At 40.8% G+C, this 12510-nt stretch overlaps 1 long non-coding RNA gene across 1 annotated transcript; it reads left to right on the forward strand.

The window, feature by feature from the left end:
* Nucleotides 1-488: 488 nt before the first annotated feature.
* Nucleotides 489-11157, forward strand: LOC139668602 (uncharacterized). The gene is made up of 3 exons (XR_011697099.1): nt 489-632; nt 5606-5708; nt 11098-11157. It is a non-coding gene; the product is annotated as an uncharacterized lncRNA (long non-coding RNA).
* The last annotated feature ends 1353 nt before the right edge of the window (nt 11158-12510 follow it).

Here is a 12510-nt window from a genome sequence, read left to right on the forward strand (position 1 = left end):
ATTCTTTACTGTGAAGGTGGCGAGGTACTGGAACAGGCTGCCCAGAGAAGCTGTGGTTGCTCTATCCCTGGAAGTGTTCAAGGCCAGGCCAGCTGGGGCTCTGATCAACGCAGCCCAGTGAAAGGTGTCCCTGCCCATGGCAGGGGATTTGGATCTAGATGCTCTTGAAGGTCCCTTCCAACCCAAACTATTCTATGATTCTATGAAATTCAAACTTGAAATAGCACAATAACTGCATCATACTAGCAGTAAGTATAGTTAAATGCTCATCGGAACTTTGAATCCCTGAAAGAAGATTAGGTGTCTTTTTGTTTGCTTTTGACTGGGATAGAGTTAAATTTCTTAGCAGCTGGTACAGTGCTGTGTTTTAGGTTCGATATGAGACTAACATTGAGAACACACTGTTCCTTTAGTTGTTGCTAAATAGTGCTCACTCTAAGTCAAGGACTTTTTAGTTTCCCGTGCTCTGCCAGTGAAGAGGTGCAAAAGAAACTGAATGGAGCATGGCTAGTACAGTTCTCCCAAACTGGCCAGAGGGATATTCCATACCATACCCTCAGAACATCGTCCCACAGAAGGAGTATGCAAGGAGGGGCTGATAGCTGCTGAGACTGGTTGGATATCAGACAGTGGTTAGTGAGTATTTTCATTGTGCTCCACTTGTCTCTCTTGAGTATTATTGCTCTCTCTTTTCCTTTTTCTTCTTCAATATTATTTTTATTGTTGTTCTTGTTATTTTAATTTCTATAATTATAACATTCTATATGTTCTTATCTCAACCCACATGTTTTATCCCTTTTTTGTATTCTCATCTCCATTCCTCCAGGGCAGGGGTGTCAGGGAGCAGCCATGTGGTACTCATTTGCTGGCTGGGGTTAAACCATGATCTGTCCTAAAAATGGTTGTTCTCATCTGTTTTCTAGGAAAAATAGATGTTGTGAAAAAAGACAATCAAATTGCAGTTTGTGAGTGAGAGATCTATATATGCTGCTATATCCAGTGTCTTCTAGTGATAACAAATATAGTCAACACAAATTATGAGATACAAGGTCAATTAATTTGGGTGGTGAGCCACACTGGGATGGCTACACTAATGTAGAAATAGTCCATATATATACTGACAATTCTACACAGTTCATTACAACTATATGAATTTCTATGTCATAAAAAGTCTGTGCAAACTTTTTCAGTAGAGGTGGAAAATTTGTCTTTCACTCAGAGGTCTCCTGATGGCATCATCAGCTTTATTTCTAGCAGGTCCTGCCACTATGACTTGCAGAGCAGTTTTAGAAATTCTGACGCTTGTACAAGAAATGGTGGACGATCTTCTCAGTTGTTACACACAGTTGTATATAATACACCTCATTTCTTGTGAGGCTGTGTTAGTTCTGTCATGCCAGTCCAAGCTACCTTTTATTCTTTCACCTACACTTCAAAAAGGGCAGTAATTTTTTAGACCTCTTCTCTAGTAAAGGATAAAAATAAATGCTTTTTTTAAAATAGAGATGTTTTAGCTATTCCTGACAATATTATCCTGATCAAACAAAAACAAATATATCTCAAGAGCTTTCTAGAGAATATATGTCATATTTTGTGATACTTCTTGGGTCTAGATGGAGGCCACGTGTTTGGGGTTTTTTTTATGAGGGTTTATATCATATACATATGTGATACTTCATCCTCTGTAAAATTATGCTGGATAAAGATGTTCCTAAAACTTTCATCTTCATATGTGTAGCAGTAGTTGCCATCTTTTTCCTTCTCTCCACTCTAGACTGTAAGGGTAACTGAGCTTTTTCACTAAACTGGAGGAAAATTATTAAATAGATCTCCATTCTGCACAAACTGCCAAAACAGAGTCTTATCAGGAGAAACAAATCATTCGCATCACACAGAGACTGAAAACCATAAGAGAAACTGGAATTCATGGCCAGGTTCCCAGACAGAGCTGGGCAAAGAAGAGCATTCTAGGTTTTCATGACTATTGCAAAAATGACCTTTCCAAATCTCAGCTGCACCGTTCTTACAGTATATGAAAAAAGGAGCCTGAGAAAGACATTGAAAAACAAAGGATACTGGACAGGGACTCCTATGAAACAACACTTCCTCAAGGAATCGTATTGGAGCCACTCTTTGCTTAATGTAGATCTACAAAACCAGAACCTGCTAAATTCAGGGAGCTGTGAGGACTACATACCATTACCTAGAACTGATGTCCAATCTTCTTATCAAAGGCTTTATCTGGAAGAACGATGAACAAGAGATGAGCAGCTCATGTATATCAGTCACAATTAAAAAAATGTTTGAATTGCAGGAGGCATAAGTTTGGTGTATTCTAATCAAAGCTACAAAGCATAGAAGGAAGAAAATAATGGGTTATTTTTAGCTATTCCTATTGCTAAAATTTGCATTTGAAATTACAGGAGTGGCAGTCAAGAGGCTTTTTAAGACTTTCCAAGATATGACAAGCTACAGCAAATGGATGGATAACTCATGTGCCTTCATATGACATCCATTATTTTATACATAATGTTTGTCCTCCAAGGTGATTTTATTTTTCATTTTATTAATCCTTATTAATATTAAAGAGAGAATAATAAAATAGTTTTTTTTTTTTTTTTTTCTGGAATGTATAAATGCTGTAGCTAATCATTTCCCAACAATTATCATAAAACAGCAGTGACATTTTCAGCTCTTCAAAATTATGCAAATTATTGAGTGGGTAAGTACAGTAGCTCTTTTCTCTATTAGAGCACTGCTGTTTAAAGTGGTATTGCATGTCAAGGAGGGCAAGGTGTGAGTAGTTTGATTAGAATTATCCCCCCTCCACCAGCATCTCTCTCTGCTTCATGCAACTAAACTATACAGACACCCACTGTCCTTTATTAAATCACATTTGCATTTGTAAATTCACGTAAATGGGGAAAAAAAAAAGTTCCCAAAGGAAAGAGGGCATTCCAGATCTGCGTTGTTTTTTATTCCACAGTGCCATCATTCAGTGTACAAGAAGGGAACCTTCACACTTCTTTCTACAAGATTTAAGAAAAAAAAAGGAAAAAAATGATGAAGATTTGCAGTAATAATCAGATTTTGAATGCAGAAGTTCATTCATCTCTTCCTAAGTCAAACTCTTTCTTATCTCATAAAGTGTTATAATTATGGAGTTGCTCAGCTGAGGGATGGTAGATTTGAATGGTAAAACTAGAAAGACTGGATCACAATTTTTCCTGTTCAGTTCAGCTTTGGAATAGTGAAAATTCATGTCTATTCACCTGGAGATCAGTGTCAGATATTAGTGATAAAAAGCACTTCCACTGCTTTGCAGCTTAGCAGGCTCAGTGCAGCAGTTCTTACCAAATCCCCCAAAGAGGCAATAACTCCATGCCTCTCCCTTCCGTAGTGCCTGAATTACCCAGCCTATGAACACTCACAGCAAAGCTGCTGCTCTAGACTACTCCACGTCATCCCAATAATGCTCACCCCACTTGGGCTCTCCCATATGTTTTCTGGAGTGTTTGTGTGTGTGTGTGTTTGTTTGTTTGAAACCATCTGCTGTCTAGTACCTTCCTCTTCAGCTCCAACTCCGCTGATGCCTTGAAGGAACCGTCTAACTCGAGCTTGCAACACAGCACTGGTGTTCCAGGCAGTTGTGTGGAACCTGGAGCTCACCTGCATGTACAGGTGTACCCACAACCTACAGCGCAGCTTTCTTCAGAGGTACCAGAATAAGGAATGGAAGTTATGCTGGCACGAGGTTGTGCCTTGGGGAACAAGCCCTGCTCATTAGCAGTACTCTTTGGTTCAAGCCAGTCCTGTTCCTGGCTTTGGAGTTATCCCTGCATGAAGATATTTGAGTGTACCTCACTGGCATTCCCTATGCAGCACAAACTTACCTTTAAATTGCATACTATCAGAGATGGCATTTATATTTTAATTTGTTTATAGGATCCAGTTCTGTGGCTGCATTCAAGAGACTTTTTAAGTGACCATAAGCCTACATACAATTAACAGCATGAAACCAAAGAAAGTCAAACATGAATGAAGTCAGTTCATTTTTAAAAGATAACTACTGGTTGCTTTCCATGTCCTTCTAAAACAGTTAAGTAGAAACATCACTCCCTTGAACAATCTACATGTGAAGGCTGTTAACATTGCCCAGAGCACATTGTGACTCTCTTTTTCAATATTTCATTGAGATATTCAATTCTAGTAGCCAAAAGGTCTAACTTACAATCTAGCATTTAGACAGAGGGGTTTCTACATTTTTTTAATAGAAGAAATAAAGCCAACTATATTCTTATCTTCTATTTTCAATTTAGCTTCAGAAATTAAAATTTGTGCCATATAATCAAACCAAAATTATTTACAACTTTCCAGTGCTTTTTATTCTGTATACTCATGCTGCAAATAGAAATTCAAGGCTATGATCAAGTACAAGTCACCCATTGTCACAGAATAGAGCATTAAAATACATTGAAGTATTTCCTCCATTTTAGCTGTTTTTCCTTATGAATTCATGATCACAATGAACATCTATGAAGTCTTTAAGAAAAATGAAGATTCTCTCTTTCCAAAGTAATGGTGTAGCATTCTTTGCCAGTTCTTTGCCAATCCCAAGTACAAGTACTGTCTGGACATAGAATGGACTGAGAGCAGAGCTGGAGAGAAGGACTTAAGGATGTTGTTTGATGAGAAGCTCAACATGCCCCGGCAACACGTGCTTGCAACCTAGAAAACCAGCAGTGTCCTAGGCTGCATCAAAGGCAGGTCAAGTGAGATGATTCTGCCCTTCTGCTCTCATGAGACCCCACCTGAGGTACTGCATCCATTTCTGTGGCTGCCAGCATAAGGGAGATGTGAACCTGTTGGAGCAAGACCAGAGTAGGCCAAGAAGATGATTAGAAGGCCTGAAAACCTCTCCTATGATAGGCTGAGAGAGCCAGTCATTCAGCCTGGAGAAGAGAAGGCTACAGGGAGACCTTCTAGTACCTTCCAGTACCTAAAGGAGGTACAAGAAAGCTGAAGAGGGACTTTTTACCAGAACCTATAGGGATATGCCAAGGGGGAATGGCTTTAAACTGATAGGGGGTAGATTTAGCTTGGACATAAAGAAGAAATTCTTTCCTAGGAGGGTAGCGAGGCACTGGAACAGGTTGCTCAGAAAAGTTTTGATTGCCTCATTCCTCGAAGTGCTCAAGGTCAGGTTGTAAAGGGCCCTGAGAAATTTGGTCTGGTGAAAGGTGGCCATTCTGTGGCAGGAGGATTGGAATGAGGTGATTTTTAAGGTCCCTTCCAACCCAAAGCATTCTGTTTCATGTAAGCAGAATACAAGCTCTTCCAGTATGTGAAAAAGTGCTAATTCATTCAAGAAGTTAACTTGTGCATTTTTAAGAAAACATAAAGTGCACTTTAAGAGTCTTGGGCTGTTCTTTCCCTTCATTTTTCTTTCTTCCATGTTGAAATTAAATTCTGTAATGCAAGTTTCAGGCCAAACACTGGTATATTATATTCTTGAGGAGAATATAAGGTGCCTTATTTTTGTCTTCTTTTGTGTTCCCTGTGTCATCCCAGTAATGTTCTGAAATAGTTGATCTCTGCCTTGCAGCCATCTCCCAGCCTCCCCACCTTCAAACTCCCGGCTACAGAATTTGAATTCAATAGTGAGATACAAAGACAACATACAGTAACATCTGAAATCCACAGAAGAGGTAAGTTTTCCTAAGTAAATGAGCAGTGTCAGAGCTCAGACACCAGACAGCTCAGTCATCCATACTTTTAACTTATTAAACAGCTCTTGGCATGCTTTTGTCCAGGTCCAGGTTACCATTTTCCAAGAGGTTCCCAGGGGTGCTCAGGGTGTCAGAACCAAGCAAGGGCAATTCCCATTATACACAGGAGACACAGCCCCCTGGTCTTGGAAGACGAGCATTTAGTAGGATAGATCAGACTAGATGGTGTCAGTTGACCTCAGGGTCAAAAAAGTGTTGCCCTCGCTATTCAATTTACTGGTATAGATGCTGCCTCAGGCTCCTATCTATTTCCAGAGACAGTAATAAATTCTGTACAGGCTTGTCTTTTCCCTCTCATAAGGACACAACACTGCTGTTGATGACATTTATGTTATATGTGGAATTGGCAGGATGTAAACAAATAGAAAAACAACAGAAGGTATTGTCCAGGCTCCATCACTGGAACAGCTGGTTCAAAGCAAAAATTGTGCTGTGAATAAAGAACTTTTGAAACTAGTGATATGGAAGCTTGCCTACCCCTTGCAGACAGTACATTAAGCCACATGCAGATAAAACTGTCCTGCTTTGAATAATAAAAATGAAGTTCTTTTTTTTCCCTTCCCCCCAGTCTCCATCTACAGTTGCAGCACAGGTGTGAGATGCTTGTACTTTCACCACACCCTGACGCTGCATCCTTCTGTCCATTGCCTGCACTGAAGCAAGGTTTCGGCAACTCTGTGTAGGCATCACAAAATATAAAAACAAGTACTATTATTGTTAGTACCAGACTTACTTTAAGACATCTTGGTACAGCTACAAAGCTCTTCAGCAAATAGAGGGAGAATAAGAAAGATCTGAAAATGTATCTGTCAGAAAACATGGTGATGAGGAAGATCTAACTGTTCAAGAGAAAGTTAACACACAAACCCCTACACATTTAAAGAATAGATGCTTAACTTTGGGAGCAGGAGGGGTTGAGGGCTGCTAGGAATATTCTCTATGCTTGAGCAAAAGCCTATAATTGTTCTTTTGTGCTTTTTGGTAAAAACATTTATTCCAGAAATATGCTGGTTCAGATTGTATCTGAAATCATTTAATTTTTCATGACCTACATACCAATAGGCGGAAATGCTCTCATGAATTTAATTTCTTTTTTAAGGCTAAGATTATTCTGGAATTTAAAATAAATGTGAGTGATTTAGGTTTTAAGTTGTAAGTTTGAAAGATGGTTGTGTTCTCTTCAGGAGACCAGAGTCCATAGCACTTAGATTTTAACGTACATTCAAGGAGCATTTTACTGAATCAGAGCTGTAGTAGCTCTGATAAAGTTGATCAATCAGTTCTTAGAAGCCTAAACCTGATGTAGAGATGTAAAAAAACAATAGCATATTTTTCCCTTTTATTTTTACTTTAGACATTAAGAGAAGACAAAAAATAAAAAAAAAGAAGAAAAAAGGTGTGTGCTAAATTCATTTAAACTTGTGAAGTTAGTCTCACAAATCCAGACCCTCACTAATGCTTTAAGAGAGAACCAGCCCACGAGCTCTCCAATACTGTCTGCCCTTGTAAGCACCAAAATTTAACCACACATTAGCCATGCTCTGGAGTTTGCACATGTGCAATAATAACAGCAATTCGGAGAGCAAACTCCAGAGCATCACTCTGCTTCTTTCTGTTAAAAGTAATTTTTGTTGTCTCAGCTCCAAATTGGTGGTCCAAGAACTCTGCCAGACATGGGAGGTACAGCTGAGCTGAGAGAGACCCTCACACTCCTCAGGCAGAAGGTGACAAGGGTGGTGGCCATTAGGCAGTGCTGGCATCCTCTTATTTTTCAAGGGAACCTTCCTGTAGGAGCTATCAGTAGAAGGTAGCTCACATTTCTTGCTATTTTCCTGTCCAGTGAAAAAGAAACTCTGTGCTCAATTTAAGCAATCTGGTTCATACTGTAGCTTTCTTCACTGATTTTATTTGGAAAGTGTATTCCCACTGACTTGTTGAAGCTGAAGTATCACTATAACTAGGTGTCAAAGGCTCTCCAGTCACTGCAGAACATATGGCAAAATTCAATTTCTTTGGAACTACGTTCTTTTTAACTAACTTGTCTCTTAAACCTGCTGATGTTATGATTGAAACTTGAAAGTTTCAATCCCTCCAGTTTGGCTCCCAAAAGAAGAGAAATAAAAGCACTTCACCAGGTCAACTTTTCACTTAATTCTTTCAGTTTGTTTTAGTTTCTGTCTATCAGAAGCACACAAACTTCACGTACCAAAAAGGAGAAAAACTAGAAACTCCATTCAGGGTTTTGCAAATATGTTTATCTTTTCAAAATTCCATACTATCTTAAATGGTCTTTCATGCAATTCACTTTTGACTGGGATGCTATATTTCTTTTAAGTCCAAATCTCCCTAGACTCAATGGGTAGAGACTGAAATCTGAAAATTTGGGAGAAAAATGTTTAAAATAAGAAGAAATTTAAGAAGATATTAATACTATTTTCTGCAAGTCAAGTTTGTTTTGTTGACTTTTCCTCTACCCTGAGTCTTTTAAGCATGACGAGACTAAAGTATTTGTCTTCAAAAAATAAAATTACTGTGATTTTCTTGTGATATTCTGAATGGTTTTAATCCATAGTCATGATCAGTCATGTCATCGTTGCTTAAATTTCTTCATGGCTTTACAAACAGTTACAGCCTCTTGTGCAGACATTTGCCTCTGCATATTTCAGCACAGGGAAAGCAGGTGTACCTGCCAGCCATAGAGAGAATAGGTCTACCAGCCCACCACTGGAGACACTGTCTGCTCGTTGAACTGGGAGAGAAAAGGTCAATCTGCCTGCCTTAGAGAGAACAAGTCTCCTGCCCATCCCAATCCATGTAAGACCCCCAGCAGCCCAGAGAGGAGGAAGACAGAACCCCAAAGTGGAATGACCAGAGAAGAGGAACTTCTGGAGGGATTTTTTTGCTTAATCTCCTTTTGGGAGTGGGTTTTGTCTGAATCTTGATGTTTTGCCATTTTGATGTTTGTGAGGGGGTTTTTTTTGCCTGAATCTCAGTATTTTGGAGCTTTTTATGGACCCCAGGTGCCTGGTGACTTCTGGAGATGGGGAGTGGAGAGTGGCAATAGTGGAGCTGGGGGATCCCCGGCAGCCTGCAGAGCAGTGAGCGTGGAAAAGGGGGAGTCCCAGGACCTTCAGGACTCTGAAACGGGCCTGGAGAAGGAGGAGTCTGCACAGGGGGGACCCCAGAGACAAGCAAGTGGAGAACCCAGAGAGGGGGGGTTCTCTGGGAACCTGGCACCCTGAAGCAGAGTCAGGGCAGAAGGGACTCCCGGGACCCCCAAATCCCCCATCATCCCTACGTGGGACACCCATCCTGAACAGAGGAGACCCCCAGAATCCCAGAATGGAGAGACCATAGAGAGGGAACTTCTCAGAGGCTTTTTTTAGTCTGAATCATCGTAGTTTGGAATCTTTTTTGGCTCAGTCTTTATGTTTTGCAGTTTTTGGGGGATTGATCTCAATGTTTGTCAGGGTTTTGGTTCCAGGGACAGTTCAGAAGGATTCCAGGCTGAATCTGTGACACAATTTAAAATTCAAGCTAACAGCATTTATTACAGAGAAATAGCAAAGGAAAGGATAAAAAAATGAGAAAAAGGGAACAAAAAACAAGCCCCCAGAAAACTCCCACTCTATTCACATAGTTCCTATACCTCCCACACAATTCCTGTCCATACCAACCCCAATGTGCTCAGGATCCCCAGTATGACCAGCTGCTGCATCCTTGGGCTCTGGTGGCTCCATACGCTTAGTGGCATCCCCGCGGGAGGCAACGTTGTCCTCGGTGCCAGCACACACCTCCTTCTGCAGCAGGGACTGTCTGTTTTGATACACTTTGTGATGTCTGTCTGGGCATATGTGGCCAGCACACCCTAGAGAGAGGCCCACAGTCCCCCCCGCCCCCCATTATGCAACTGGAAAACCCCCTGAGCCTGTACAGTGTATATCAAGGGTATCCCTTTTTGTTACTTCATCCTACTCCTCTTCTTCTCCTTGTCATCCTTGACTGGCTGTCAACAAGCAGCCAGGCTGCTAAACAGCTTCAGTGTCAAGATGCTTCTCCTTCAAGGCCAAAGTCCCTCATTATCGGGTCTTGTTTTCCATAACTTGGCAAGAAAAGAACAGACTCTCTCAGACATCAAGGCCAGTCACAGACCAAAATAATAGCATCTCAACATGCCTCAAGACAGCATGGGAATCCTCTGAACCTGTAACATAAAACTGGCAATGAGGGTGAGATTCTGAGAGCACAAAAACTGACATATAGGTGAACAGGGCTCAGTCAGTGCAGTGCCCAGCTGTACTGGCAGACACTGTTCCCCAGAGCATAAAAACCAGGGCTCAGTCAGTGCAGTGCACAGCCTCTGTAATGTGGGTATGAAGTTATCTCCAACCCCACCACAATGGCATTAACAGCAACCAAACACATAAAGCTGAGGAGACATAGGTTTTTTTCTTTCCAACAAAGGAATGAAAAGTGATCTTACTCGTGCTACCATTATGCCATTACAACTCAGTGGACTTCAGTGGAGATCCTCCTGAATTACTTCAGATATATTAAACTTAACTCTCTAAATGTTATATTTACTGAATAGCACTCATCCAGCAATATGAAAGCACGTCAGGAGCATTAGTTAAGCTCCAGAATCTCTCCTCCCATGATTTACCAACTGGGAAATAAATTAATGCAACTGGATTTTTGGAATTTAAATCATCACCTAGGAATATTACCCAAATTTGTGCAAAATCAGACAGCAAATCATCAACTGGGTCAGATATGGAACTGAATGTTACACCTGCTCTCTTGAGCTCTGGTATTAGACATTTTATTCTCTTTCAGAACAAAGGATTTAAACTCTTATAGATAATTACTTTTATCTTAAACTGCCTCTTACCTGAAATGGCTGCTCAGTTCTCAGTCGGGCCATTTAACATAAGTGCCTGCTCTAGTTATTCAGTCCATTAAAACAGAAATCAGACTACTTTACCCAGAACACACTTAAGCCTCCCACAGCCCTTCTCAGTCACAGAGAAAGCCTGCCAATAAATATGTTCTTGACAGTGTTTCATACTAAAATCATCAGGGAGTTCTATGTTAAAATATATGAATGTAAATTTTGTATAAACTCAACTGCCAATATCAGAACTATCAGGTAATTTAGTTTGACAAGCACTTGCTTATGCATGTTGAGTTGGATATTTCATTATTTAGGACTAATTCCTGGGCTGCTGTTAGTGAGCTTCTTAATTTCTTTCTCTGTCTACATAGTCCTTTATAGTAAGAACACAGACATTCTTTTCTTTGGTTGTAGGACAACTTTGCTAGTAGAACTAATCTGGCCATGGGAAACAGGATGCCTTGTGCATGTAGTTCTTTGACACATGAAGACTATTAATCTACGCATGAGCAAGGTAGGCAATTCCCTAACTAATAGTAGGAAAAAAGACAAATAATAAAATAAACCCAAAACCTTAATGCCTGTTTTACTGAAGTCTGAAGATCTAGGTTACTGTGCTGGTTTAAAGGTGAACCAGCAGGGGAAATGAACTCACCACGAGAGAGATTATAAGTCAGAGCTAAAATTTATTAATAATATTACACTAAAAACACTGACACGAAAGGGAAATTGCTTCCAACTCACAAAAATCCAGCAGTATAACCCAGTGTCCTGGGGCACAAACCCAAGGGGGTTTGTTTGCCCTTGTGCTGAGACCCCTGTGGCTCCCTCCAGTCCAGAGCAAAAGGAAATGAAAAACCTGTTGGTGCAGGCGAGGGCTGTGGTCTGGGCGAGAGCGGTGATCTCCTCCTGTCGAGGTCCTGCTGCTCCTCTGGATCCAACAAGAAGTTCCCAAGGTCTTCTTACCCACCACTTATGTACCCTCAGGGAGCACCCAGTCCCTCCCCCTGGGCAGGGACTCACACAGTGGGTGATTAACTCTGGGAGCCAAGGGGGATTGAACTGTTGATGGCCCATTAGCAGCTCCATCCCCCTCAGGCTGGGTGTGAAGTGATAATGGCTCCCTGGGCAGCTGCTGCTAATGGCCCATTGTCCTTGGGGAATGACTAGAGGGGGTAGAATACACAGCTTTGATCACCCCCACACAGTGTTAGCTGGTCCCTCCTGCTGAAGTAGGACAGTTACCTTTTATTATTGTCACCACAGAAGAAAGTTGAGAGCTGAGAGAAGATGTAGGTGCTGCTGGGAATCAATGTGTTTAAAATTACATAGATGGCTCCTCAAGGCAAAGTAGAAGTTCTGCTTTCCCCATGGAGGCAGTGGAACCAGCCAAACTGATTCTGAGGTATTCTTTCCCATCTCTTCCTTTCATCACTTTTGCTTCACCTGTTGCCATGGCATGAACATGACTCAGTCCCAGATCTTTGTCTTGAGAGCAGCAAAATTAATATTTGCCTGTACTATCTCAAACTGACTTCAGGCATACACCTTTGCTTAGTGAATTCAGGGGTTAGTCAAGGAACGCACATGTGTTACTAGTCCACAGTTCTGCAGATATTTGAATGCTCTGAACACTCATATTCAAAATATGTGCCTTTGCAAGACCCAAACTCTATAAGAATACATGTAATCAAATTCAGACAGCATTTGCTTGCCAATTACTGGCAGATTTGCACCATTTATGGTCAGTCAATTATTACACAGCTCTAAATTGAATTTGTTACAGAAAATGTTAAGAAGGAAGGATCTTTGGCTTCAATTTATCCA

Source organism: Pithys albifrons, chromosome 2 (assembly GCF_047495875.1).
Source record: "Pithys albifrons albifrons isolate INPA30051 chromosome 2, PitAlb_v1, whole genome shotgun sequence".
In the NCBI taxonomy this organism is placed as follows: domain Eukaryota; kingdom Metazoa; phylum Chordata; class Aves; order Passeriformes; family Thamnophilidae; genus Pithys; species Pithys albifrons.